This window comes from Lynx canadensis, chromosome A3 (genome assembly GCF_007474595.2).
Source record: "Lynx canadensis isolate LIC74 chromosome A3, mLynCan4.pri.v2, whole genome shotgun sequence".
NCBI lineage: Eukaryota > Metazoa > Chordata > Mammalia > Carnivora > Felidae > Lynx > Lynx canadensis.
In genome coordinates, this window is record NC_044305.1 from 3,962,208 (window position 1) to 3,989,921 (window position 27,714).

At 48.9% G+C, this 27,714-nt stretch overlaps 1 protein-coding gene and 1 pseudogene across 5 annotated transcripts in view; one reads left to right on the top strand and one right to left on the bottom strand.

The window, feature by feature from the left end:
• Positions 1-27,283, bottom strand: part of ZNF831 (zinc finger protein 831) — a 91,895-nt gene extending 64,612 nt beyond the window's left edge. For 2 of the 5 annotated variants that reach the window (XM_032592553.1, XM_030309280.1), the window contains exon 1: positions 26,585-27,134. The gene's annotated coding sequence lies outside the window, so the exon portion shown is untranslated. Of the gene's footprint in view, positions 1-26,584 lie in introns of all 5 variants that reach the window. The other 3 variants (XR_003967518.1, XM_030309281.1, XM_030309284.1) reach the window with 3 other exon arrangements.
• Positions 16,280-16,608, top strand: LOC115509911 (annotated as a pseudogene).
• Positions 27,284-27,714: the final 431 nt, after the last annotated feature.

The window sequence follows — 27,714 nt, forward strand, 5'->3', positions numbered from 1 at the left end:
TCTTCCCTGCCCCCACCAGGCATGCCGTCGCCCCACTGAAGCCCGGGAACAATCCCCCAAGGGAAGCACCGTCATCCCCACGTCAGGAAAGGGGAGACAGAGGCTCCAAGAGCGGAAGCGACTTCACAGGCAGCTGACACATGGCACAGCAGGATCCGGACCTAGGTCTGTCTGCATCCTGTCTATTTCACATGCCGAAAGGGAACTCTTGACTCCCGCCCCCTACCCAGGCCCACGGCAGTCTTGTCACCCAGCACAGGGCCCTGTGCAGAGGGGACACTCAGAAAATGCGCTGACTTCATGAGAAAGAAAAGTTCACGCTGGGACTCAGTTTCCAGACCTGTAAAACGGGCAGAGAATCGGCACTGCCCTCGGACCCTTTTCACCCTGGGGTTCTGAGTCCCTGCTGTTGGAAGAGGGGGCAGAAGGTTAGAACGCTGACCTGAGGGAGAGCCTAACAGATTCAGCAAATGAAAACACAAGATCCCAACTAAATGAATTTCAGAGAAACAATGCATAATTCTTTAGTAGAAGTCTACCCCAATCTCGCACGGGTCACGCTTATACTAAAAATTATGGGTTATCTACCTGAAATCCAAACGTCGCTGAGCATCCAGTATTTTATCCGGTTACCCAACCAGGATAAGGGGCACTTTCTCAACCTCAGGATCAGGCTTGGGTCTCTGCTCACAGGGGGGGCTTCCAAAAGCCCTCCACACCAGCTGGGACATAATCAGTTCCCTCTGAGCCAGAGGGAAGAGCTGGGCAAATGTGGAGGCAAGACAGGCAGAGAGACCCAGCCACGTTCTTTGAACCAGGGGAGGGGGAAAGCCAGATTCAACGGCAGGAGGGTGGACGAGCCCATGGCTACAGGAGCAGGGGTCTTCAGATGCTCCTTGCCCAGACACTCCCCAGGAGCTCTGTAAGCACACTGTGGTCATCCCCCAGCTGGGCTCCTTAAGAAAAACAAATACAAACTCCTGCCTTTTGCAGCAAGCAGGTAAGGTGGAAATAGTGGCTGAAACCATTTCGTATTGGCTCATATCAGCTCACACTGCCTCCTGAGAGCTGATTTTCAGGAATTGTGTAAGCCGGTTGTTAAACACGGCCATTATTAACAGTTAAATTACATAAACTTACAATAAGCTATGTTAAAAACAAAGATATACTACTGGATGGTCACATGTAGAAGAATGAAGTAGAACTCCCTATCTCACGTCAACTGAAAATCGATCAAAGACCTACATGTAATAACTGAAACTACAAAACTCTCAGAGGAAAACACAGGAGTAAATCTTCATGACCTTTGATCCGGCAGTGGATTCTTAGATATGACACCAAAAGCATGAGTGATTTTAAAAAAAAAAACCTTTTTAAATCAATTTTATATAATTGTATACTGAACTTTCTTAAAATATAATTTTATACCAACTTTTTACATTGTTTTTTTACCAAAATTAAACTTTTGAGCGTCAAAGGACACTATCAAGAAAGTGAAAAGACAGCTCACAGAATGGGAGAACGTACTCGCAAATCATACGTCTGGTCCATGCAGAATAAAGAACCCTTACAACTCAATAACAAAAGAACTACCAAGTCAACTGAAAAACGAGCAAAGGACTTGAACACCCACTTCTCCAAGGAAGATTTACTAACAGCCAAAAGCACGTGCATGGATGCTAAACACTACCAATCATTAGAAAAAAAAAAAAGCGTACATCAAAACCCCGATGAGACATGACCTCACAGCAGCTAGGCATGGCTAGAGAACTGGAAATGACAGGTGTCCGTGAGGATGCCGGGAAGTGAGGACACACGAGCACTGCTTACGGGAATGTAAGATGGCGAGCCACAATTCGGAGGCTCCTCAAAAAGTGAAACTTGGAATACCGTATGACCCAGCAAGCCCACTTCTGGGCACATAATACCCCCCAAAGAACTAAAGAGAGGAGCTCAAATAAAAATGTGTATGTGAATGTTTACAGCAGCACATTTCGAAACAGCCAAAAGGCAGAAACAGCCCAGATGTCCACTGATGGATGAACAGGTAACCAAAACGCGACACACCCAGACAAGGAGGTCCCCTTCGGCCACAGCAAGGAAGGCAGTGCTGAAACACACCGCAACGTGGACGAGCCATGAACACACACGCCACGTGCAAGAAGCCACACCTGAGAGGTCACGTAGCGTACAATTCCGTTCGCGTGAAAAACCCGGATGGGGCACATTCATAGACACGGAAAGCAGATTACGATGATGGCCAGGGATGGAGAGAGAGAATGAGGGGTGACCGCTTGATCAGGTTCAGGGCTTCCTTGGCAGGGATGAAAATGTTCTGGCAGTGGATGTACTTCATGCTGCCCAAATGTCCACTTTAAAATAGTGAAAATGGGGCGCCTGGGGGGCTCAGTCGGTTCAGCGTCCGACTTCGGCTCAGGTCACGATCTCACGGTTTGTGAGTTTGAGCCCCGCGTCGGGCTGTGTGCTGACAGCTCGGAGCCTGGAGCCGGCTTCGGATTCTGTGTCTCCCTCTTTCTCTGACCCTCCCCTGCTCACGCTCTGTCTCTCTCTCTCTTTCTCTCTCAAAAATAAACAAACATTAAAAAAAAATAATAATAAAGTAAAATAGTGAAAATGGTTGGGATGAGCACTGGGTGTTGTATGGAAACCAACCTGACAATAAATTTCATATTCAAAAATAAATAAATAAATAAATAAATAAATAAATAAATAAATAAATAGTGAAGATGGGGAGTGTGGGGCTACGTGAATTTTACCTCCCTAAAAAAGGTACTAAATACTTGAAGCTCGTCACTTGCCAATTATTTGATTCCATCTTACCATTCTCGGTGCCCTCGGGGTCATTCTCACTGCGTCGGCATCGTGGGCATGCCACACAACGGTGTGGCACTCCACGCTGCCGTCACTTCCCACCCATCACATTCATAGCTTGGGACTGGCTGTGCTGGGGGTGTTCACACCACAGGAATCGGCCAACGCCGTCAGACAGACTCCTTTGTAACGTGAAACCCGCCCCCCAGGTCGCTGCCCCTCGAATGGCTCTCGTGCCACCGTCTCCCCTGTCGCAAAGCATCTGGCGCGATGTAATTTTTTCGGGAAAGGTTCAAAGACAAGAGTCTGTAGAGATCGGAACGGGGTCCTGGAATTCCTTGGTGCTGATGCCGACGGGAGACAATGGCTGACCTCGAGGTGCCGCAGACTTTCTGCTAGCTGAGGAATTCCGAGGTGCTCCCCCTGGGAACCATGGGAGCTGAGTGTCGGTCCCTGCTTCCTCGGCTGGCGGGCAGATCAGCCCCGAGACCCAGACCCCTCGGCACTGAGAAGAGGCCACTCGGGCAGAGCTACAGGGAGGACCGTCCGAAATGCTGTCTGTGAGAACGCTGGGCGCGGTGCCAGGCGTGGGGGAAGGGCCCACTCATCCGGGTTTCCAAAGATCCGCCTCGACAGTTTGAACTATCAACTAGTGAGTCTCTTCCCTCATCGGTCAGCAGGCCCCATTCCCTGCTTCTGAGAAGAGATGCTGTGTCATGTTGGGTTCCCCCCCAAAAAGATGCCATTGCCAGGATTCTATTTGGGAGGTGACCCCAGGAAACACTCACAGGGGAGAGAGAAAGACAGGGTGAAGGAGCCTATAAAGCGTCATGGGGCGGCCAGAGCGTGACTCGACGAGGCAACGATGGGAGATCGCATAGAACACACGCCTCGGCGGCCCCACAGGGCGAGAAGGCCGCTCGTGCATGGAAGGTCTTCCCGGGAGCAACGAGATGTTGGCTGTGCAACTGGCCCAGTGCACACACTGAGCAGCTCTGGGGCCCCAGAAAGCCAGCAGGCCCACAGCGTCCGTGGGCTGGCTCCTACGTGGCCAGTGCAGGGGGAGATGGGCGGGCAGGGCTCATGCTGGAGTTGCTGCAGCAGAAACAGAGTGAAGCCTTCTGGATTCCAGAGCTTAAACCCTAAGAAGGAAATCCATTTCCCAACCCTCAGTTCTGACGGTCCCCAAGTTGGGAAGAGATGGGAAGGAGGAGGAGTGGGAGGGAGAGGAGGAGGTCCCCCAGAGTCGGCTTCAGGGTGAGCTGGGCGGAGGGGTGACCTGGACCCCACCCTCTAAGGCCATCAGGGGAGAGCCCAGGACGGAACACAAAGCACCCACTGTGCGAGTCCAGGCAGGCAAGACGGAGGAGGCCCACGGGGTTCCCGCACCCCAGGGTGAGTACCAGAGCCTGAGACGGGCCCCGGAGGGACCAGGAAAACTCGGGTTGCGTCCCGGGGGGCCTGCCTGGGGAGCTGAGGGCTGAGCATCACCTTGAGCATGGCCCCTGACATCGGCCCTCCCTCGGCGGAAAGAGAAAAGCGGCCTCGGTGGGGAGATGCCGGGCTTCAAAACAGAAACCCCAGAAAAAGAGTGCTCCGTTTCTGATACACCTGCCACGACGATTATCTGGCTCTCTCCGCAGCCTGTTCTGTGATCACAGCAAAATGGACGCCTTTAGGAGCAGCTGATCCCGGCCGGCAAGATAATGAGCCAACTGACACCCTCCTCCAGGGAGACCTCAAAGGGCCACTACTAATTTTTCTCACTCCGGACCGAGGTGGTAGCAGGTCATACGATTCCCGCTGGACTAATGGGGAAATTGAGGCACAAGGTTGGGAAGGCTCTGGGAAGACCAGCCGGTTGGCAAGACTCGCGGCCAGGGGCTCGCCTCCTTGCCATCCTCAGGGTCCACCACGTGGAGAGTGTGAAGGACCCCTCGCCTCCTCCATTCTGCCACGTGCACGGCCCCCCACCTCCTCCGAGCCCCCCGGGCCAGTAATATTGCTGTGAGTGTGCAGCTTTACAGGGAGGTGAACGGAGAGGAGGGAGAAATTTGCAGGAAAGAAGGGACTATTTTCCAAAGCCCCCTTTTCCAAAGACAACCCATCCAGGGACCTGGGCAAAGAAAGAGCACGGAAATGCCACCAACAGGTTCTAAAACTTCACGTTGGGACGCTGACAGAGAAGACCACACAGAAATGTACCCCAAATGTATTACCCCAAATGCTGAACTTCTGGGGAAGAATGCGGGGCTGGGTCTACTGTTTGAGCTGCGAGTTTCCCAAGCCCCCGGGTGCCAGTCGTTGTGCCGTGTGGGGACCCCTCAGACCCTGACCTCCTCCCCACCCCTGGATAACTGGGGTTTGCTGGAATACGGTTGCTTTGTTGTTGTTTTAAGTTTGTCTTTTTTTTAAGTTTATTTCAGTAATCTCCACACCCAACTCAGCTCCAAGATCAAGAGTTACATGACATGCTCTTCTGACTGAGCCACCAGGTGCCCCTGGAATACGGTTGCTTTAAAAGGGGGACCGTATGTTCAACAATGTGAATGTACTCGGTGCCTTTGAACTGCACACTTAGGAATGGTTAAAAGAATAAACTGTATGTTATGTGTATCAACTTTTAGAGGGTAAAAAAAAAAAAATGCCTTTGGGGAGACTAGATCCTCACCCTGTAAGCCACGACTTGACGCTCATACAAAAACCTGCCCGTGAATGTTTCTAGTGACTCTAATTCTGACTGCTAACACCAGCCAAGCTGTCCTTTAGTAGGCAAATGGAAACTGTGCCCCATCTGACGATGGAATGTTAACCACCGCTAAAAAGAAACGCGACCAAGCCACGAAGAGACACGGAGGAACCGTAAATGTAGGTTACTGAATGCAAGCAGCCAGCCTGAAAAGGCTACAGCCTGTATGACCCCGTGAGACGTTCTGGAAAGGACAAGACTCTGGAGACAGTAAAAAGACCAGTGGCTGCTGGGGCCTGGTGGGGAGGAAGGAGGGACGGCCTGGTGGAGCACAGAGGATGTTTAGGGCAGTGAAACGCTTCTGTTTAACACTGCAAGTGGATGCGTCATCACTACACATGTGTGCAAACCCACCGAATGTGCAACGCCAGGAGGGAGCCCAATGGAAACCGTGAGCTTCAGTTAATAATAACGGATTAATACTGGCCGATCGGCTGTAACAACAGCCACATGCATGCAAGACGGCAAACACAGGCAGAAGTGGATGGGGGCTAAGGGTGCGCACTCTTCAGGGCCCTCTGTACTTTCCCCTCGTTCTTCTAAAAACCCAAAACTGCTCTAAAGAAGCAAAGTCTGGGGGCGCCTCGGGGGCTCAGCCAGTTAAGCATCCAACTCTTGATTTTGACTCAGGTCCTGATCTCACGATTCACGAGATTGAGCCCATGCTGCGCTCTGTGCGGACAGCGTGGAGCCTGCTTGGGATTCTCTCTCTCTCTCTCTCTCTCTCTCTCTCTCTCTCTCTCTCTGCTCTCCCCCATTCACGCTCTCTCTCACAAAATAAATAAACTTTAAAAAAAAGTAAAGTCCATTAATTTTTAAAATTAAAATCAAAACAATTTTTAAAAAGACACGTGAAAAGACGTTTACCCTCACCAGCCAAGGAATGCAAGGTGGGTACCATGATGCCATGCTTTGCCCGTCAGAGTAAAAAACATAAATAAGTAAATAAGTTCTTGTCCTAACTGGAGAAGAAAAAAAGATCATTTTTGTCCTTAGAGCTATTATTAAAATAAATACGTAACGATCTTTTTAAATTTTTTTTTTCAACGTTTATTTATTTTTGGGACAGAGAGAGACAGAGCATGAACGGGGGAGGGGCAGAGAGAGAGGGAGACACAGAATCGGAAACAGGCTCCAGGCTCCGAGCCATCAGCCCAGAGCCTGACGCGGGGCTCGAACTCACGGACCGCGAGATCGTGACCTGGCTGAAGTCGGACGCTTAACCGACTGCGCCACCCAGGCGCCCCCGTAACGATCTTTTTAAAAGTGTATCTGTGGGGCCCCGATATGACCTTGCACACTTGAATGTACAGCCCCATACTTCGGGGGATGCACCTTCAATTTAAGATCTTGACCTGGGACACCTTCAGCCAGACCTTCCAGAGAAACCGGACCTTCTTCCCTCTGCCCCGTGCCCCCAGTGGAGTAGCCTCTGGTGAGGACTGCAGGTGAGAGCAGGGAGGGAGGAGAGTCAGGCCGGGACTGGCTCCGAGGGTGCCCTGTCCCAGGCGCCAGGCAGTATCTCTGCCCGGCTCTCCCGGGGCCCTGGGGTCCCTGGGCTGAAGAAGGACCACCTCCCAGGCTCGAGTCCCAGTTCTGCCCCTCGGCCGCTGGATGGCTTGGGCAAGCTCCTCGAACGTTAGGCTCTCATTTGTAAAATGGGGAGAACCAAGGAGGATAAAGGAGATGCTACCTACAGGCTCTTATCACAGCACAAGCACAAAAGGGGAACAGTCCACTGACAGTTATTGGCCCGTTTCTCTTTCTTCCTTTTCCAAGTTAATCCAGTTCACCCTCATCAGCCTGAGGCATCTATCTGCCCAAAGAGCCGAGCATTTCTACAGGTCTGTATCAGGCACACCTGAGCCTCATTTAGTGCCTGCCGTGTGCCCGTCACCAGCACCCGAGTGCTTTACGTGGGCTGAGTCGCCCAATCCACACCAGGCTGCCCCTCTGGAAGGCGATGCTGCTCTTCCAGGGGAGGGGGCCCCGAGGGAGGGAAACATTTGCCCAAGGGCAAGCTGCTGGGAGACATATTCCCTCCTAAAGGAAGACAGACGGCGAAACAAGGTAAGATTCAGCTTCCCAAATGCAAATCGGGATTTCTGGAAAGACCATCATCTCCAGAGGAGATGTTGTTGAGAGTGAAAGTTCCTCACAATTACCTTCTGTCTTTATTAGACGTCTTGGGCCCCAAGGTGAGAGGACTTGTATCAGAAGGTGCGTGGGCACTAAATCCAATGACCAGTGCCCACGTGAGAAGGGGGACGACGCAGAGACAGCCATGTGAAGGCCACATGCCCAGGCAGGCAAAGACGAGGGTTGTGGTCACAAGCCCAGGAGCACCTGGAGCCACCAGAAGCTGCCAGAGGCCGGAGGGGGCGTGCTGAGAGCCTGCAGAGCGAGCCCAGCCCTGCCCACACCTGGATTCCAGACCCCGGCCTCCAGACCAGGGGAGGTCACAGAGCTACTCTCAACCTCCCAGTGTCGGGGACTTGGCCCCCGCAGCCCCAGGACACTCATACAGGAAACACACGAAAAGTCTCCAATTTTCCTGGCCCTGGAAGACAGTGAGGAGGGCACGGGCCCAGCACAGGAAGGCAAGCAGGACAGGAGAAGGTGTAAGCCCGGGCGACCCCGGGCTGCCCCCCATTTCCCAGAGGAGGCCATGGCAGGACACGGCCCGAGCAAAGCAAGGCTGGGCAGAGGGAGGCCCCCGGGGCTGAGCTGTCCTGAGCTGCCACAGGGTCCTCTTGCGGGCTGGACGGGGTCTGGTGTGGGGCTCACAGAGTGCTGGGAAGGGGGCGTCTGGAAGGCAGACTCACTCTGTAATGAACCCCCCTCCCCCAAACAGGCCGAGTGGACCACCAGACAACACCTGGAGACACTGCAGGGGGTGGCGGGGGAGGACACGAGGTGAGGGGACACTGGGGAGACCAGACTTTTAATCTTCTCTGCCGAGGGGTGAGGAAGGGGGCTGGGGAGGCAAGGTTCAAATCCTGCCCTGCACCTACCTGTTAGTGCCGTGACCCCAGACGATCTGCACCGCCTCCTCGGGACTCAGTTTCCTCATCGTTAACACGGGGAAATAGCGGTACCTCCCCCAGAGGTGAGAGTTAACTCTCCCCCATGTGAGAGTTAAGCGGGCTGGAAGCATGCCTGGCCTAAAGTACCAGCTCGACAACCAGTAAGCCCACGTTAACTCTTCTTCCGGCCTCCGCTAGCCAGGAGCAGGGCTTTAGGGAAGAGCCGGCCAAGCGGAGGCAGAGTGAAAGAGCCCTCTGCTCTTTGTGTATCCCACTCACAGAATGAGTTACGTTTTCTCCTGCCGTGAAAGTGTCTCCGAGTCATTCCAGGTAGTGGCTGCATGCTCTCAACCATTGACCCAGTGTCCCGAGCACCGCCCGGCACGTGCTAGGCCTTCGATAAGTGACTGGTGAGTGAATGAAGTGCAGGGTTGGAAAAGACTGCCAAGAGATGGCCGAACTTGGGTGAAGAGCTGCGTCAGCCCCACGGCAGATTCAGGGGCCCATCCAGGGACTACCCACCCCGTGCCCCCTCCCCCCCAGAAAAGAAGTCAACGGTAAGCAGTGCGCAGTGAAACCCGACGGCGCTGCCGGCTCCCGTCTCCCCACGCGGTCCGCTCTGAGGAGCGGGTGCGACTCGGGTCCACGAAACTCCGGTCTAAGGAGATTCCTCCTGCGACACGGGCCAAGCCACGCTGTTCCAGTCTTTCACCTGTCAGAAACTCCCAAAGGTTTCTACAGTGGAGCCACGACACGCAGTGAGGCTGAACAAAACGAAAATAATGACTTCAATCTCTTGGCAATGGCCCCTAGAGGTCAACTCCATAAGCAAATACCCGCGTACAACGAGCAGCCTCAAAGCCCACTTGGTTCCCGCCGTGAGCAGCTCACTGCTGAGCGCGATGCCGGAGCCGGCGGTGTTTTTCCTACACGTGTACTTAACACACAAGGCCCCTACTGCATGTGTACTGATTCAACATGGAAACAGGACAAGTTTCAGCACCAAAGGAAAAACTGGCTGAGGTTGAGGAATACAGTTAGGGGCTGCAAAAACTACAGTCCTTCACACCTCCTTATTTCCACAGACTTTGAAAGGGAGGCTTTGCAGGGTCCCCTAGGTGGCTCAGTCAGTTAAGTATCTGACTTTGGCTCAGGTCATGATCCCGTGGTTGGTGAGTTCCAGCCCCACGTCAGGCTCCGTGCTGACAGCTCAGAGCCTGGAGCCTGCTTCGGATTCTGTGTCTCCCTCTCTCTCTGCCCCTCCCCTACTTGTGCTCTGTCTCTCTCTCTGTCAAAAATAAATAAACATTTAAAAAACTTAAAAAAAGAAAGAAAGACAAGAAAAGAAAGGGAGACTTTGCTGCCCTTCCCATCATGATCTGGAGACTTTTCATCTACCCCTCGACCTGGGGAATAGAGTGGCATTGGTGATAGTGAGCTGGTTCCGAGCCCGGCACTCAAGAGCTCTGCATGCTTCAGCTCTGCTTTGGCCTTGGAAGCAAGCCCACGCTGGCCACCTGGAGGATGAGCGACCATGTGGAGCTGAGACAAGCCATCCCGGGGAGGCCACCTTAGTCCGACCAGCCCCCTGTAACAGAGCTGGCTGCCGCCCACAGGCACATGAGTAAGCCCAGCCAAGACAAGGCCCGCTCAGCGGAGCCCAGCCTAAAACACTGACCCATAGCCTCGTTAGCTAAATAAATGGTTGTCATTTTAAGCCGCTACGTTTTGGGCTGTTCGACAGCAAGAGCTAACTGAATAGTATGATATCAACATGGTACCTAAAAGAATTTTAAGGGTAATTTTGACCAGTGGTGATTTTTGCCTTACGACATCCCTCACATGCAGTGACTCCACGATAAGCCACGTTTCCGGGGACACGCTGCTCTCATAGGCAACCGCATCAGCATCGAAAGGGTCAGAACTGATTAGCTCCTCTGGCAATGGCATCGTACTTTCTATTTTCTTCAAATATCGAAAGGTCTTGACGCAGAGTTTCCTCAGCTTCCCTTTGTGAACCTTTGGTCACCCTCCCAGGCTAAGTTAGCATCGATGACGGCCTCTGTGTCTGACCTCCGCCATCTGTTTTCTCACCCATTTCTTTGAAGAGCCTAGACAGCTCGTAAATTAGCATTTTAACCCCCAGCAAGATTATCTTCCACTGTTTCTTACCGCAACCCAGCTCAAGTACTCACATGCTTTTTGACATCCATTTGAGATCAAAACCGTTTGTTGGAATGCAAAAGAGGCGGCCAGGAGAGAGGCCAGTGGACACACAGAACCCTCACTGGCCGACAGAGCTGGCAGGATGGATCTCCCATTCTCCCTGGCTGAGAAAACCGTACATTCTGCCACACTGGGTCTCATCAGCCAGACACTGTGCCAAAATGATCGGGACATTCGCATTAACAAAGCACTCGGTTTATTTAGCAAAATATTTGAAACGGAAAGTGGTAAAACCAGCACCGTTCAGGAAGACATCAAGTAGAGTATTTCTGTTTAGCTTCCACCTATTGAAAATTCATCTTCTCATCCACTCAAATGTTTATGGAGCACCTACTCTGGGTCAGATACTATTTCGTGTGTTGGTCTCTCTTATGATATACCCCTACATAGACAGGTAAGAGAGTTCTTTGAAATAAATTATACAATACACCAGAAAATGATGAGTGTTACGGAAAAAAACAGAGCATGGTAAGGAAGGGGAGGGGTGAGGTGGGGAGAGGAGCCAGGTAGGGAGGGAGGGGTGCCGCTGTAAATGGGATGAGTCAGGTGAGACCCACCTAGAAGGTGAGAACACAGGAAGCTAGCGATGGAGTGAGCCACACTGGTATCGGGGGGAAGAGGCTGCAGGCAGCAGGAACGGCCAGTGCCAAGGTCCTGGCGTGGGAATGTCTGGTCCACATCTGGGAATGTATCGTGAGACATGATACACTAAGAGAGAAGGCAATACATTCACAGATGCCAACCTGCCCAACTATATTTTGTGATTCTTTTGGGGGAACTCCGTTTCCCTGGGCCTTTGTTTCCTCCACTGCAAAAGGGGGAGAAAGACATCTAGGTACAAACTCGCAGCTACAGAGGCACCGTTCCTGCTTAAATGACAAGAGGCGTGTCCTTAGCACCGCTGTCACTGTCACTCTCCTCCATGGCAGACGGAGAAGGCACAGCTGGACGCTCTCTTGCCGACTGGGAGAAGGGGATCACCCAAGGGGGGACCCCGCCCCCCGGGACCACCTCCCTTTTACACACACACACACACACACACACACACACACATACACAACCGCAAAGGTCACCTTGGCCTGCTCCCACACCCCCCAAGGCCAGCTCTCGCCACCGCAGGCCTGGCCACACTAGAGGCCGATCGTGACCCCTCGCGGCTCAGAACGCATACGATAAAAGGGTACAGAACACCATAATTCATGATTGCCTGACAGGCTATAAACAGATTTGTGTGTTTACGGTATGAAACAGCATAATTCAGAATATGGTATTGGTGATGCTTATTGTTTTATATAATTATATTAATTAGGCAGCAAAACAGCAAACAGATGGCAGGGCTGAATTCAAAGCAGGATAAGACAGAGAGCCCCAGATATTGATGGGATTCAGAGGATTACAGGAGTAACCCCTACCTTCTCAACCGCCCACTCAGGGAATGCAGCACACAGCTGGGCATTCTTGGTACGTGTGCACCCTGTGTGCACGGACCGCGACACACAGATCTGCATTACAGGGGCCTGCGGGCTCCGCTCGTCAAAGGCATGTCGATTGGGACCCACAAAGATGACCCTCTGGCTGACAGGTGTGGGGCTCCTTAAACCTCTCCTCCATCTTCTGGTGGTGCCAGCCGGCACAGAGTTCTGTTTTCTAGTGAAGTTACAATTCAGGGGCGCCTGGGGGGCCCGGTCAGTTACACATCCTATTTTTTTTTTTAATGTTTATTTATTTTTGAGACAGAGAGAGACAGAGCATGAACAGGGGAGGGTCAGAGAGAGAGGGAGACACAGAATCTGAAACAGGCTCCGGGCTCCAAGCTGTCCGCACAGAGCCCGATGCGGGGCTCGAACCCACGGACCGCGAGACCATGACCTGGGCTGAAGTCGGACGCTCAACCGACTGAGCCACCCAGGCGCCCCTACACATCCTATTTTTTACCTCGGCTCAGGTCATCTCACAATGTGTGGCATCGAGCCCCGCGTCGGGCTCTGTACTGACACCATGGAGCCTGCTTGGGATTCTCTGTCTCCCCCTCCCTTCCCATCTCCTGCCCACTCTCTCAAAATAAATAAATAAACTTAAAAAAAAAAAAAAAAGTTTAGGGGCACATGGGTGGCTCAAGCATCTGACTTCGGCTCAGGTCACGATCTCTCTGTCCGTGAGTTCGAGCCCCGCGTCGGGCTCTGTGCTGACAGCTCAGAGCCTGGAGCCTGTTTGGGATTCTGTGTCTCCCTCTCTCTCTGCCCCTCCACCATTTGCGTTTGTGCGCACGCGCGCTCTCTCTCTCTCTCAAAAATAAACATTTAAAAAAACTTTAACGAAGCCACAACTTACATACAGTATGGTTCACCTTTCTAGCGTATGGCTCTGTGAATCTGGATAAGCAGACACAGCTGCATAGCCACCAACCAAACTGGGGTACAGAAAACCTCCACCTCCCAGGTACCCCACACCTCTTCCGATCAGCCCCTTTCACCTCCCCCAGTCTGGCAACCACAGACCCAGTTCTGTCCCTACTGTTCTGCCTTTTCCAGATGTCACATAAATGGACTTAGAGACCGTGTAACTTTTCTAACCTTCCACGATGCCCCTGAGATCCGTTCATGGCGCCGCACATTTCGTTAGTTCACCCTCGTTGCTGCTGAGTAGTACTCCAGTATGTGGAGGTGACCTACTTTAGTTACTTCCCCTCCTTGCCAGGCGGTGTCTGAGGAGGCCTGGGGGGGACAGTCGGGACATTCGCTGCTGCCTGACAGCAACAAGGCCACCCTTGCCCCCGGGAGCAGTGGAAGGCACGTGGGGAGCAGGAACGGGCATCGTAGCTCCCCCAGGCATCACTCTCTCCCGGGGAGTTACCCAGGGTGGCCTGGTGGGGAGCCACCCCCTCCCCAAAGAGCAATGAGAAGCTCCCCCCTGGGGGGTCAAGCCTCTACCCACCCACTTCCCCTGCTGAGCAAGGTCAAACAGGAGGCTTGATCAATCCAGGCTCTCATAACACAGCACCCAAGATGTCCAAGTTTCAATCAAAACTCATTTGTCATATCAAGAAAAAGTCCACAGATGTCAACACCAAGATGCAAGAAACGTTGGAATTATCTGACAAAGATTTTAGAGCAGCCGTCATCAAAATGTCTCAATGAACACTTATGAATATGTTTGAAACAAATTTTAGAAAGTAGAAAGTTTCAGGAAAAAAACAACCAAACGGAAATTTTAGAACTGAAAAATGCTATGACAAAAATTTTTTAAATGCTGTGGATGGCATTAAAGTATCAATACTATCCAAATAAATCTACACATTCAATGCAATCCCTATCAAAATAACACCAGGGACACCTGGGTGGCTCAGTCTGTTAAGCATCCCACTTTGGCTCAGGGCATAATCTCATAGTTCATGGGTTCATGGGTTCAAGGCCCACATCAGGCTCTACGCTGACAGTGCAGAACTAACTCTCTCTCTCTCTCTCTCTCTCTCTCTCTCTCTCTCTGCCTCCCCCTACTTGTGCTCTTTCTCTCTTTCAAAATAAAATTAAACTTAAAGTAATAATAATAATAACAACACCAGCATTCTCCACAGAGCTAGAACAAGCAATCCTAAAATTCGTATGGAACCAAAAAAGACCCGGAATAGCCAAAGTAATGTTGAAAAGGAAAACCCAAGCTGGAGGCATCACAATTCCAGACTTTAAGCTGTATTACAAAGCTGTAATCATCAAGACAGTACGGCACAGGCTCAAAAACAGACACATAGATCAATGGAATAGAATAAAGAACCCAGAAATGGACCCACAAATGTATGGCCAACTAATCTTTGACAAAGCAGGAAAGGGTATCCTATGGAAAAAAGACAGTCTCTTCAACAAATGGTGCTGGGAGAATTGGACAGCAACATGCAGAAGAATGAAACTAGACCACTTTCTTACAACCTACACAAAAATAAATTCAAAATGCATGAAAGACCTAAATGTGAGACAGAAAACCATCAAAACCCTACAGGAGAAAACAGGCACCAACCTCTTTGACCTTGGCCACAGCGACTTCTTACCTGACGTGTCTCCAGAGGCAAGGGAAATAAAAGTGAAAATGACCTATTGGGGTCCCATCAAGGTAAAAAGCTTCTGCCCAGCAAAGGAAACAATCAATAAAACTAAAAGGCAACCAGCGGAATGGGAGAAGATATTTGCAAATGGCATACTGGATAAAGGGTTAGCATCAAAAATTTATAAACAACTTACCAAACCGAACACCCAAAAATAAATAATCCAGTGCAGAAATGGGCAGAAGACATGAATAGACAGTTTTCCAAAGAAGACATCCAGATGGCCGATAGGCACATGAAAAGAGGCTCAATATCATTCATCATCAGAGAAATACAAATCAAAACTACAATGAGATACCACCTCACACCTGCCAGAATGGCTAAACTTAACAACTCAGGAACAACAGATGTTGGTGAGGATGCAGAGAAAGGAGAACCCTTTTGCACTGTTGGTGGGAATGCAAACTGGTGCAGCCACTCCGGAAAATAGTATGAAGGTTCCTCAAAAAATTATAAATAGAACGATCTTATATCCAGCAATTGCACTACTAGATATTTACCCAAAGGATACAAAAATGCTGATTCGAAGGGGCACATGCACACCAATGTTTATAGCAGCAGCATCAATAATAGTCTAATTATGGAAAGAGCCCAAATGTCCATCAACTAATGAATGGATAAAGAAGATGTGATGTCACACACACATACACACACAATGGAATACTACTTGGAGATGAAAAAGAATGAAATCTCACATTTGTGACAACACAGATGGAACTAGAAGGTATTATGCTAAGCAAAATAAGTCAGATATAGGATTTCACTCATAGGTGGAATTTGAGAAATACAACAGATGAACATAGGGGAGGGAAAGGAAAAATAAGACAAAAACAGAGAGGGTGGAAACCCATAGAGACTCTCAAATACAGAGAATAAACTGAAGGGTGCTGGAGGGAAGGTGGGTGGGGGGATGGGTTAACTGGGTGATGGGCATTAAGGAGGGCACTTTCGGGGATGAGCACTGGGTGTCATATGTAAGAGACGAATCACTGGGTTCTACTCCTGAAGCCAAGACCACACTGTATGTTAACTAACTTGAATTTTTTTTTTTTTTAATTTTTTTTTTCAACATTTATTTATTTTTGGGACAGAGAGAGACAGAGCATGAACGGGGGAGGGGCAGAGAGCGAGGGAGACACAGAATCGGAAGCAGGCTCCAGGCCCCGAGCCATCAGCCCGGAGCCCGACGCGGGGCTCGAACTCACGGACCGCGAGATCGTGACCTGGCCGAAGTCGGACGCTTAGCCGACTGCGCCACCCAGGCGCCCCTCTAACTTGAATTTAAAATAAAAAATAAAAGACCTCTGCGGCTAGCAAGCACCCCGGAAGCAGCCCCATCTCAGGGTCGTGATGGCAAGCAAGATGGCGTCTGCCAGCAGGGTGGTTCAGTCAGTCAAGCCACATACTCCATGAATAAGGAGTGTCTCCTGACAGAAGAGACAATCCTAAACCCAATGGATCCGAAGTTTGGGGACCAGCAGGACTACTATCTCGCTCTTCTTCACTTTCATCATAGCATTTGAAGGGAAGGAAATCACCAGATTTGCTGATGCATCAGGGTCCACCAGACACCGCAGAAATAATAAAAACGTTACCTCAGAAATACAGAAGGAAGCTTGTGTCTCAAGAAGAAATTGAATTTACCCAACGCAGAGGTCCAGAATAATCACTGACAGTGCGGCTGCTATTTGTCATCATTCAAAAGAATAGTCCTTACGATGAAGGACTTCTAAAATGGCACATGAGAAATTATACATTAAACAACTTGAAGAAATGTTCTATAAAAAAAAAATAAAATAGAAAATTTAGGTGGACACTTGTATCTCCTAATATATGTATGTTGGTCAGTTTTTCCACAAGCTTACCTGATTGTTAACGTACTTATTGAAGTACACATTTTTTAAATGTAAAATAAATAAAATAAAATAAAATAAAATAATAAAAAAAAACCTCTGTGGATGGGCTCAACAGCAGAATGGAAGAGACACAAAAAGAATGAATGAATTTGAAGATAAAATAATACAGATTTCCAGTCTACTACAGACGAAAAAAAAGGCTGAAAAAATGAACAGAGCCTCAGGAATCCGGGGGACTAATGAAACATATAACATTCATGTCATGAGAGTCCTGGTAGGGGAGTGGGCTCACACAGCACTTAAATAATGGCTGCAAACTTCAATTTGGCAAAAGACCTAAAAACCTACAGATTTGGGAAACTAGTGAATCCCAAATAGGACAAAACCAAAGAAATCCTAACCGAAATACATCAAAGTCAAACTTCTGAATTCTAAAGACAAAAGAAAAAAGGATCTTGAAAGCAATGAGAAAAAAGTCACACCTTAGGGGAAAAACCACTCTAATGACAGCAAAGTTCTCATCAGAAACTTGGGAGGACAAAAGGAAATGGTACATTCCAAAAGGGCTAAAATGAAAGAACGTCAACCCAAATTCTATATCCAGGAAAAAAAAAAAAAAAAAACCTTCTTCAATGAAGGGACAATCTAGACACCTTCAAATAAAAGAAAACAAAGATAATGTCACCTCAGACCCACCCTAAAGGAAGAGTTAAAGGACATTCTCTAAACAGAAAGGAAATAATGAAAGAAGGAAAACCTGGAGCATCGAGAAGGAAAAACATGAACAGAAAGAGTAAAAATATAGACAAATACAGTAGTTCCTTCAGAACTTTTTAAATGATGGTGGATGGTTAAGACAAAAATAAAACTGTCTGATACGGTTCTAGATGTACGTAGACTCTAGATGACCGTAAGCGGGGGAAGGGAGGAAGGTAAAGCTTCTACACTTCGTTCCAAATGGCGAAATAGTGACACCCACGGACTGTGATGAATTACAGGTCTACTCTGTCATACAGAGAGCAATCGTATAATCAATATGGGGATATCCAACAGAGTCTGCCTGAACCATGGGCCACAAATGTGGTCTCCCTGCAACCGTACAGCCTCAGATTGGAAATGATGTGTCTGCAGCCTTCTTGACGGGAACTAGGGCCCTGGCAGTAAGAGTACAGCCCATCTGAGCCGGGGGGTTCAAAGTTCCTGCTCCCTCAGCAAGCCCTACTTCCCACCACACAGCCCAGGAGCTCTGAAGACCTCTGGCTCCGATGGTGTCCAAGCTCCCAGTGCACCCCCACATCTCCTGCTTCCTGCCTGCCCTCCAGGGTATTATCTACTCTGGACAAGCTCCAGTCTGGCTAAACCAACCAACTTCTCTGCTGTTCAGTGGTAAAACCACAGCTTCTCCAATGAGGTCCCAAGCCCTTCCACGCATGCCTTCTCTTGGGTACTACTCTCTCTCAACCCTAGGGTACTGCAGAGAGTTCCCTTATATCTTATAGCTGCCCTTTCACTCCAGTGAATCATTCTGATGTTAAACTTCCACAGTGTGACCTACTAGGTTTTCTACTTCCCGATTAGACACAGACTACTACAGAATTCTAGGAGTGGTCCCGGAAGAGAGATCCCTAAAGGTGGGATCTAGGGATGGGTCCGGTCATGTTCCTGGACTTGAGTGTAATGCTGAGCTCCCTGCCAATGAGGAATGTGCTGCTTGTAACCCATGACATACAACAGCATCGCAATCAATCAAGCTGTCCTCTGTGGTTGGCTGTGACGAAGTACCACTGGAGCACGTGCCTCGGGAGCCCAAGTTGCTTCCGCTCTTGCCGCGTGGCAGTAATGGTGACTACACGGGCTGTGGTGCGGGATGAGTTTTTCTGAGTGCCCTTGAGTGCTTACAGAAAGAAAGTGACAAACTCAGGTCTGTTAACTCCCACCTCAAGTCACGGTCTGAGAATCAGCTTCCATGACAGCCCTGAACGAATCTCTCATTTCTTGTAGCCACAGGACTGACATTGCTGAAAATCAAACACAAAATGTCATGGTGTGAGTTGCTGAGTTAAAATGGCAGTTGAGTTCACAGTCTTGCCAGGTTTCTCCTGTGAAAATTAGGGCATTAATGGGGGTGGGGGGAGAATGAGATCCTGAAACATAGAAGAAGGGCATCACAAAACTGCCAATGTTGACACGCAGGTCATTCTGAGCCTTTCTTACCAGCAGCAACAGATTCCCCTCCAGTGTCCAAGAAGACCCGTCTCTGACAGCTTAAAAACACTGTGGTACCCTCATTTGGGACAGATACCTTGAAAGGGGTTCCTCCTTCTTCTCCAAACCCACCCAACCACCCTGTTGCCAGTAGACCCCTAACTAGAATCAAGTCTCTGCACGACCCGGGCGACGGGTATACACTATGACCCAGGAAGAAACAGCTTATCCACCAAAAGAGCTGGAGGCCCTTGCTAATACACCCTGGCAGAAACATGGGGAACACATAGGTGGGAATAGAGTCTAAGGTCATTGAGAAACACCTTAGTGAGGGGCCACTTGCACCCCTGAAAACCTCTGTGGCTACTCTTTTTTCAGGCCAAGTATGACTGGGTGGGATGCCACCCTTGAGATGGGCTCCCTGATTTCACTGTGATGTTTGAATCCTGGCATAGCAGAGGCTAAGTGGCAGCACTTAAGTATCAAAGGCAAAGTGGGCATGTCAACCACACGGCGGTAGGGACCTACCAGTAGCCAGAATGCTCTGGGTCGCAGAGACCTTTAGCCGGAGCTGACTGAGACTGACTCCCTGGGAGTGGAAAAGGTCATCAGCCTGCTAGGACACTGCCTGACCCACCCAGCGAGAAACACGCTAAGTGTGGTGCAAACAACCGGACTTGAGTCACCAAATGGAGAATCAGAGCCCTTCATCCAGTTTTCAGACCCAATTCAGTAGTTCACAGACCAGAGGCCCCTGAATGACACGGGCGTCGGGTCCTATGGCCACCCAGACACGCTGTCGATTTCCCTCCTAGCCTTCCCCAGAGGGACCCTTGGCCACACACCACACACTCGAGTGGCTGTAGTTTGAGGAAAAAGTAAATACTGGAACTTTTTAGGGACTACTAGATACACCAAAGGTAAAGGACCCAGAGCTAGCTGAGGCCGTGCCCTGAGGGCAAGGAAACTCACGACCGGACAGCTCGAGAAAGCCACAGACGGGGACTACAATCTCACGGCCAAATGCTGAAATGAGGACTGGACTAGCTTTGCGTGTGATCTCTATGCGTGCTGTATGGTTGAGTTTGTTTCCATATACTAATCGCTCTCGACTTCTTTCTCCTTCCTCATATTTTTAGATTTTATACATGAGTTATTGAAGGTTAAGTTTACAACTTAGTCTTAGAGACTATACAGGAAGCCCTTGACTGAATTTGAGGAGTAATTACTATAGCCCATGACGGATTAAATGCCTGGCTGTTCTCATTTTGAAAAAGAGTCAAAATTTCTTCACTTGTAAGGAGGAAAGATGTATCTCGTTAGGCAGAAAATACAGCGCCTTTTCAGAGTTTCAAGGAAGTCCCAATACGCATATGGAAGCTGAGGGGCCACGGGGATAGGCCATGTCAGTTATGAATTTATTGCATCTCAGCTCTCAATGCACCTCCAACGAATGCTGTACGATAAACAGTGCAATTCCTTTAAGTTTTTAAAGGAGGCACAATGTTAAGGGTGACTGCAGGAAGGAGAGGCTTCCTGCAATTTTCAGCAGGGGCCAAGGAGAAGGTCAGTGGTGTGGGTGTGAGGACATCTGCTAGAGCCTGCCCCCTGCCAAAGTCCCCAGATGCTACTCCCTCTGCAATCTTGCAGCCTCCGGCCGGTGCTAAGCTGTCTACGGCCCCGCCCACGAAAGCCGAAGCTTCCTCCCAGCCTGCCGATGGCCAGACAGTCGCGTGGCCACTGAGCCCCTGCTGCATCCTGTGCACAGCGCACCTCTGGTTGGGGCTCCCACAGAGAACCACTCTGCCTCCCACCCATGCAGACCATCAGCTCCAAAGGCCTCCGTTCCCCCTGGTGCCCAGATTCCCAACGTACACCCATGTCTCCTGTTGTCCGTCACCCGCTTACCGCCTACGCTCTAGAATGCGGTCCACTGTTCACCCAGCAACTCCAGGCGAGCTCCGGTCTGGCTAAGCCAGCCAGCTTCTCCGCAGCTCGAGAGCCAAGCTGTAGCCTCTCCAATGAGGCAGGAACCTCTTCCAAGTCTGTCCTTCCTCTCAACCCTAAAGTACCCCGTAAAGTTTCCTTACATCTTACAGCCACTCTCTACAGTTATTAGTACTCATCTTAACCTTCTCTTGTTTAACCCACTGTGTGATTCCTACTTCCTGATGGGACCCAGAATGCTGCTCCTAGAGAGGTCCTCTCCCAGGCCGTAACACAAACCTTAGCAAATTGAAACAACTGAAATCATACAGCGTGTGTTCTCTGCTCAGAATAAAGTCAAATTGGAAGTCAACAACAGAAAGATAACAGGAAAATCTCCGAACGCTTAGAACGAATCAGCATACCACAAAGTAACCCACGTGTTCCAAGAGGAAGTGTCAAGGGTAACATCAACAACAACAAACACCAAATGAATGGCAGTGAAAATACGCCATCTCAGAATGTGTGGGATGCAGCTAACACAGTGCTGAGGGGGAAATGTTGAGCACTAAAGGCTTATGTTAGAAAAGAGAGCACCACAAAGCAATAATTTAAACTCCTACTTCAAAAAGCTAGTGAAAGAAAAGCATAACAAACCCAAAGAAGGCAGAAGGAAGGAAATGATAAGGAAAATTGAAGAAATAAATAAAGTTGGAAGAGAAAAATAATAAAGGGAATGAATGGAAATGCTTATGCTTTCAGCAGATCAATAAAATTGATCTTTAGAATCTCTACAAAGCCTGGGGCGCCTGGGGGGCTCAGTTGGCTGAGCGTCCAACTCTGGCTCAGGTCATGACCGCACAGTTTGTGAGTTCGAGCCCCATGTCGGGCTCTGTGCTGACAGCTCAGAGCCTGGAGGCTGCTTCAGATTCTGTGTCTCCTTCTCTCTGCCCCTCCCCAGCTCACGCACTCTCTCTCTTTCTCTCTCTCAAAAATAAACATTTAAAAAAAAAATTTTTTTAAAGAATCTCTACAAAGACTGAAAAAGGAAAAATAAGAGAAGGCACGAATTACCAGTCTCAGGAGACTAGCAGGGATAGGACTACAGACCCGGTGGGTATCACATGGATAAAGGGGAATTCTGTGAATAAATGTGATAGTCATGTGAACATGATAACCTAGATACAATGGACAAATTCCTCAAAAAGCACAAACTACCACAATTCACCAATCATGAAACAGCTCATTTGTAGAGCCCTGAATTTGTAATTTTAAAACTCCAAGGAAAGAAGTCTCCAGGCCCCGATGGTTTCACTGAAGAATTCCACATAATGTTTAAAAAAAGGATTAACACGAATTCTATACAACCTCTTCCAGAAAACAGAAAAGGGGAGAACGCTTCCTAATTAATTGCATGAATCTGGCCATCATCCGGACCCCAAGACCAAAGATGGTACAAAAAAGAAAACTACGGTGCAAAATCTCTCACGAATGCAGATGGAGAAAAACATTAGCAAACAGATTTGAGATGTGAGAAGAATCATATATCATGGCCAAGGGTTGCCCAGCGATGGATCAGGGTAATCCACCGCATTAACGGCATAAAGGAGAAAAATCACACGACTGTATCAAGTGCTACAGGAAAAGCTTTTGACAACAGTCAAAACCTACTTGTGATAAAATCTCTCAGAAAACAGAAACGGGGCAAGTTTCTCAACTTGATGAAAAGTATCTACAAAACATCTACAGCCAATATTACACTTACTGGTAAAAAAAAAAAAAAAAAGAAAAAAAAAAAAGAAAAGAAATACTTCCTCCTGAAGATTGAGAACAAGAGAAAGACGTCTCCCTTCGCGCTCTTATTCAACATAGTTCTGGAAGTTCCAGACAGTGCGATAAAGCAAGAAAGGAAATGAAAGACACACGGGTAGAAAAGAAGAATAAAACTATCCTTTTTGCAGATGACATGATTGTCTATGTAGAGAACCCCAAGAAATTTACAAAAAAAATTCCTAGAATAAATAAGTTCATCAAAGTCACACGATACAAGTTCAACATACAAAAGTCAGTTCCAGTTTTATTACTAGCAATGAACAACTGGAAACCAAAGCTTAGAACACAATGCCATTTATAAACACTCAAAGAAAAAGGGAAGACTTAGGTATTAATCTAATGAAGCTCGTACAGGCCCTAGATGCTGAAAAGTGTAAAACACTGATGAAGAACTCAGTGTGAGAAAGCGTAAACAGAAAGAGACACTGTGTCCATGGACCAGAAAACTGACCTTAGTAAAGAACGTCCGTTCTCTCCAGACTACTACGTAGGCTGAACTCAGTTCCTATCAAAATCCCAGTAAAACTTCGTGTGGGTATAGATTATTCAAAAATTTACATTGATGGGTAAAAGAACTGGAATAACTCAGTATTTGGAAAAGGATAATAAAATAGAAAGAATCAAATCAGTCTACCTGACTTGGAAAACCTATTACACAGCACGGTAATCAAGACTGTGTTGTATTAGCTGAGGAACAGACACACAGATCAACAGAACAGAATTTTCTTAAAAAAAAAGAAACAAAACAGAAATAGAACCACACGTATATGCCCAACTGATTTTGAACAAAGGTTCAAAGGCAATTTAGTGAGGAGTGTGTAACCTTTTCAGCAAATGACACTGGGGCAACTGACACCCACAGGGCACAAAAAATACAGGTCAGCCTAGACCTCATACCTTGCTTCAGCAACTATTAACTCAAAATGGGAAACAGACCTGAATGTAAAATGTAAAACCATCGGGCTCTAGGGAAAAACAGGGGAGAAAAATCTTCAGGATTGAGGGCAGAGGAAAGAGTTTTCAGACCCGGCACCAAGGGCGCAAGCCGTAGGAGGGAAACTGATCAACAGGTCTCATCGAAATGAAAAATATTTGCTCTGTGAAAGTCCCTCCTGATAAGACAGTGAAAACAGTACCTACACACCCACAAGCTCATGAAAAAACAGCCAACATTATTAGCTTTAGCCATCAGAGAAATGCAATTAAAACCACAGTGACACAGTGACACATCACTGCACATCTATCGGGATGGCAAAAAGTACTGACAACATCCAACGTCGGCGAGGATGTGGAAGTTATTGGATACAGTGGCCGTGTGAACAAGGAGTAGCACAGCCATTCTGGAAAAGAGTTTGGCAGTTTCAAAAAAAAACAAAAACAAAAACAAATTTAAACATGCAACTACCATTCAGTCCACACCTCCTGGGCATTTATCCCAGAGAAATGAAAAGTTACGTCCACACAAAAGCCTGTACGTGAGTGTTCACAGCAGCTCTGTTTGTAAGAGCAAAACGACGGGAAGCGGCCCAGATACCCTTCAACAGATGACCTGAAACGAACTATGGTGCATCCATATCGTAGGCCACTCAACAGTAAGAAGGGACAAGCTATGGATACACAGAACAACTGGAACACCCCTGCAGAGAATTACGCAGAGCGAAAAAAGTCAATCCCTAAAGGCTACACACCGTGCGACTCTATTCATGTGATCCCCCCCCTTTTTTTTAATATAATTTATTGTCAGACTGGCTTACCCACAACACCCTCAGGTAACACACTTGAATCGATAAATTATACAACTGGAGTCCAGGCTGATGGTTCCGGGGAGTGAAGAGGAGGAAGGCAGGAGAAAAGTGAGCATGACCACAAGGGGTACCTGTGATTTACAAGATCGCCATCAGGGGAAAGTGGGTAAAGGTATGTAAGATCTTTCTGGATTATTTCTTACAACCGCATGAGAATCCACAATGACCTCAAAACAAAGACTAATTTATTAAAATAAGAAATAGTAAGTAAGTAAATAAAAAGAGAACTGAAAGAGGAACCACCTTTCCAGTGTGGGAGTCAGTGTATTTAACGCAGCACCTGTAGTTTCCCTAAAACCGTGTCCCCAGCTTGGAGCGCCACAGGGCTCCCCTGGCAGAAACGGACTCAACGCACAGCACCTTCCTTGATGCGGGCTTCTTTGTATCGACCTCTTTTCTTTACGTGCCCTTCTATTCAAAGGACATCGTACATCGCTACCAGAGATGGAAAGGCTCCGCCGTGGCTTTGAACACAAAGTGGTCCTCCCGAAACTACAGCTGGAGCAGTGAAGGTCTGCAAAAGCCCCTCCCTCGGTTGCCAGCCAGAGCGGAGACAAGGCTTCCTCCGGACGCCCCAAGAGGGCTCTGCGGAAATCCCCGAATGCGGCCGTCCCAGGGCAGCTCGGCCGCGGCCGTGGCACCACGTCCAGAGGGGCGGCGTGAGCGCCGGAATGCCCGGAGTCCAGACACAGCGCGTGCCTTTGCGGCGGCCGCGACCCACAAACTCCGTGACTTTGATAAGCCACCCACCCTCTCCAAGCCGAGCGTTCCTGATCTCGGAAGTGGGGCTCGTGTCCGCTTTTTCAGAAAATCGGACAACACGGTAGATGTGATGTGTGTGTGCACGGCAGGTGCTCCGCCTGTTAGGTTCCCCCCCCCCTTAATCAAACAGACCTCCCATCCCCCTTCCGCAAGCTTGGTTCTCTGCGTCCATGTGTATGACCTCTACCAGGAGAAGGGTCCCTGCCTGGTACCTAGTCGGCTCTTGGAGTGGCCACCAGGCAGTGATCATTTAGGCTCTTCTGGGTGACCCTGCTCACACGGACCTCCCCCTCCGGGACTGTGCCCCTCCCCTGACTTCCCAGCAGAAGTACAATGGGGGAAGCACACCTTCACTCCTCGGCTTCTCAGAATCTCCCCCCAGCCCCCAAGATCGCTGCAGAACCAAACACCCGCTCTAATTAACATCAGCCTCGCGACCCTAAACGCCTGCTCGTATCTCTGGGGCAGGAGAATTAGGCACGTTATTTTAAACCGGCCCTGACGTTTATTCTGCTTTTCCCAGGCAGCCGACACTATCGTTTTTCTAGCTTGCATCCTGCCCCTCGCTGCATTCTGGCCGATAACATCTCTGGTTTCATTCTTACAGAAAGATTTGCTACGGGAACAGAGAAGCACGTTACCTCTCAGAGCACGGTCCCATGCCTTATCTGACAGACCCTCCAGCTCTCAGCTATTTTGGACACTGGGAAGCCAAGTATGTGTCTAAATACGTGGACCAGGGTCCATGGTCCCTTGTAAATCTCACTGAAAAATGCTACCCTTGGGTGATCGGTAGACTCACTATAAATAGGATCTGTATCAAATACCTAAGTATTTATAGCGTCCTGTACACTCAGTCTTTCAAACTCTTGGGCTCACGTAACTAATATTTCTAAACCATTCACACCGTCATTTTAATTAGATCTAGCAATGGGGAGAAACTGCTTACAAAGCCACAAATTGCCTTATAGGTTTAGTCTTCCTTTTTTGTTTAATCGAACATGGACTGTGGACCTGGTTTCTGACAGCCATTATGAACTGCAGTAAATATTTTGACAAATAGCAGCAGTGCTGTTAGGCGCACAAGAGAATTACTGAACCGGGTCAGACCCAGTTTTATGTAGTATTTCTTCTTAACTGCGTGCTTGAAGATAAAGACATCATTAAGAACACAGGGTAAAAAAGAAAAAAAAGTGTGGTTTTTTTGGTTGTTTTTTTTTTTAAGCTTCCATTTTCTACATGCTTATCCCATAGGGCATGTCACATACCTTTACGAAGAGTGACGATCTTTGGCCAACGATGCTCCGACTCAAACACGAGTGACCTAGCCGGAAACCGAGAAGACACCCATGGTTCCAGAAAAGACGCGTGCGCTGGCCACCCCAAGAAGCCAGGGGTTCACGCGCCTTCCTCCCACTGCGTGTAGGGAGTTTGTGACTCTTTGCTGAGAAGGTGTCTGAGACATCTTCCACCGGTCCCCACTCTGCAGGCAGCATCTCGAAGGACAGAGGGAGAGAGAGATGCTCCCTATGTCTTAGAAAATAAAGCAAAAGAGGATGGCTCCCCCATTGCTTGGCCTTTGAATCAACTCTGTATTTAACTGAGAAAAAGTACCATTTTGAGCAGCATGGAGGAGACTCAAGCAGAGATGAAACCCAGGCTGGCTCACAAATAGGAAGTACACGGTTCTCTATGCATCACTTAATGTCACAGTGGCGGCCCTTAGGAAACAGGAAGAGATAGACACAGATAGGGGAAAAAACAGAGCCTCAGCTCACGTCTAGTGATTGTGACTATTGATCTAACAACCCATAAACAGAGACGGGCGCCAGAAAGGGAGGTACACGGCCTACTGCATCACACGTTCTGGGCAGGCTGGGGAGAAATGGAGCCAGGGTGGCCCTTTTCCTGGGTGCGGCCTTGGAAAGAGCATCTGCAGGGCCTCTCCGTGCACACCTGGAGGGTCCCCAGGGCCCAGAACGAGCATTCCCACTGCAGGTGATGATGGCAGGAGACCTCACAAGGATCTCTGTGATGCTGTCTCTATTTACAACTTGGATATTTTGTTCAACGTGGAACTGCATTCTTCTTTATTTTTAACATACTGCAGGAACTGTGATCCTGATGGCTGCGTTTTGGGTCCCCTTAAGTTGTGCACCCACAGTGAGCCCCCCTCTCCCCCCCCGACTTTGGAAGGAGCAAACGTGAGGGTGATGGAGAGTGAAAAATACAGTTGTCTAAGTGGTGGAGCCTGACAGGCAAAATGGGGCACACTACTGGAAAGACGTGCATTGAGGGGAGAGATGGACAGACCAGATGCCACACGGCCATACAGGCTGGGGGCATATTAACACCTTTAAGCTGGTTTCCTATCGCTTTGCCAGTTTTTCACTGGAGA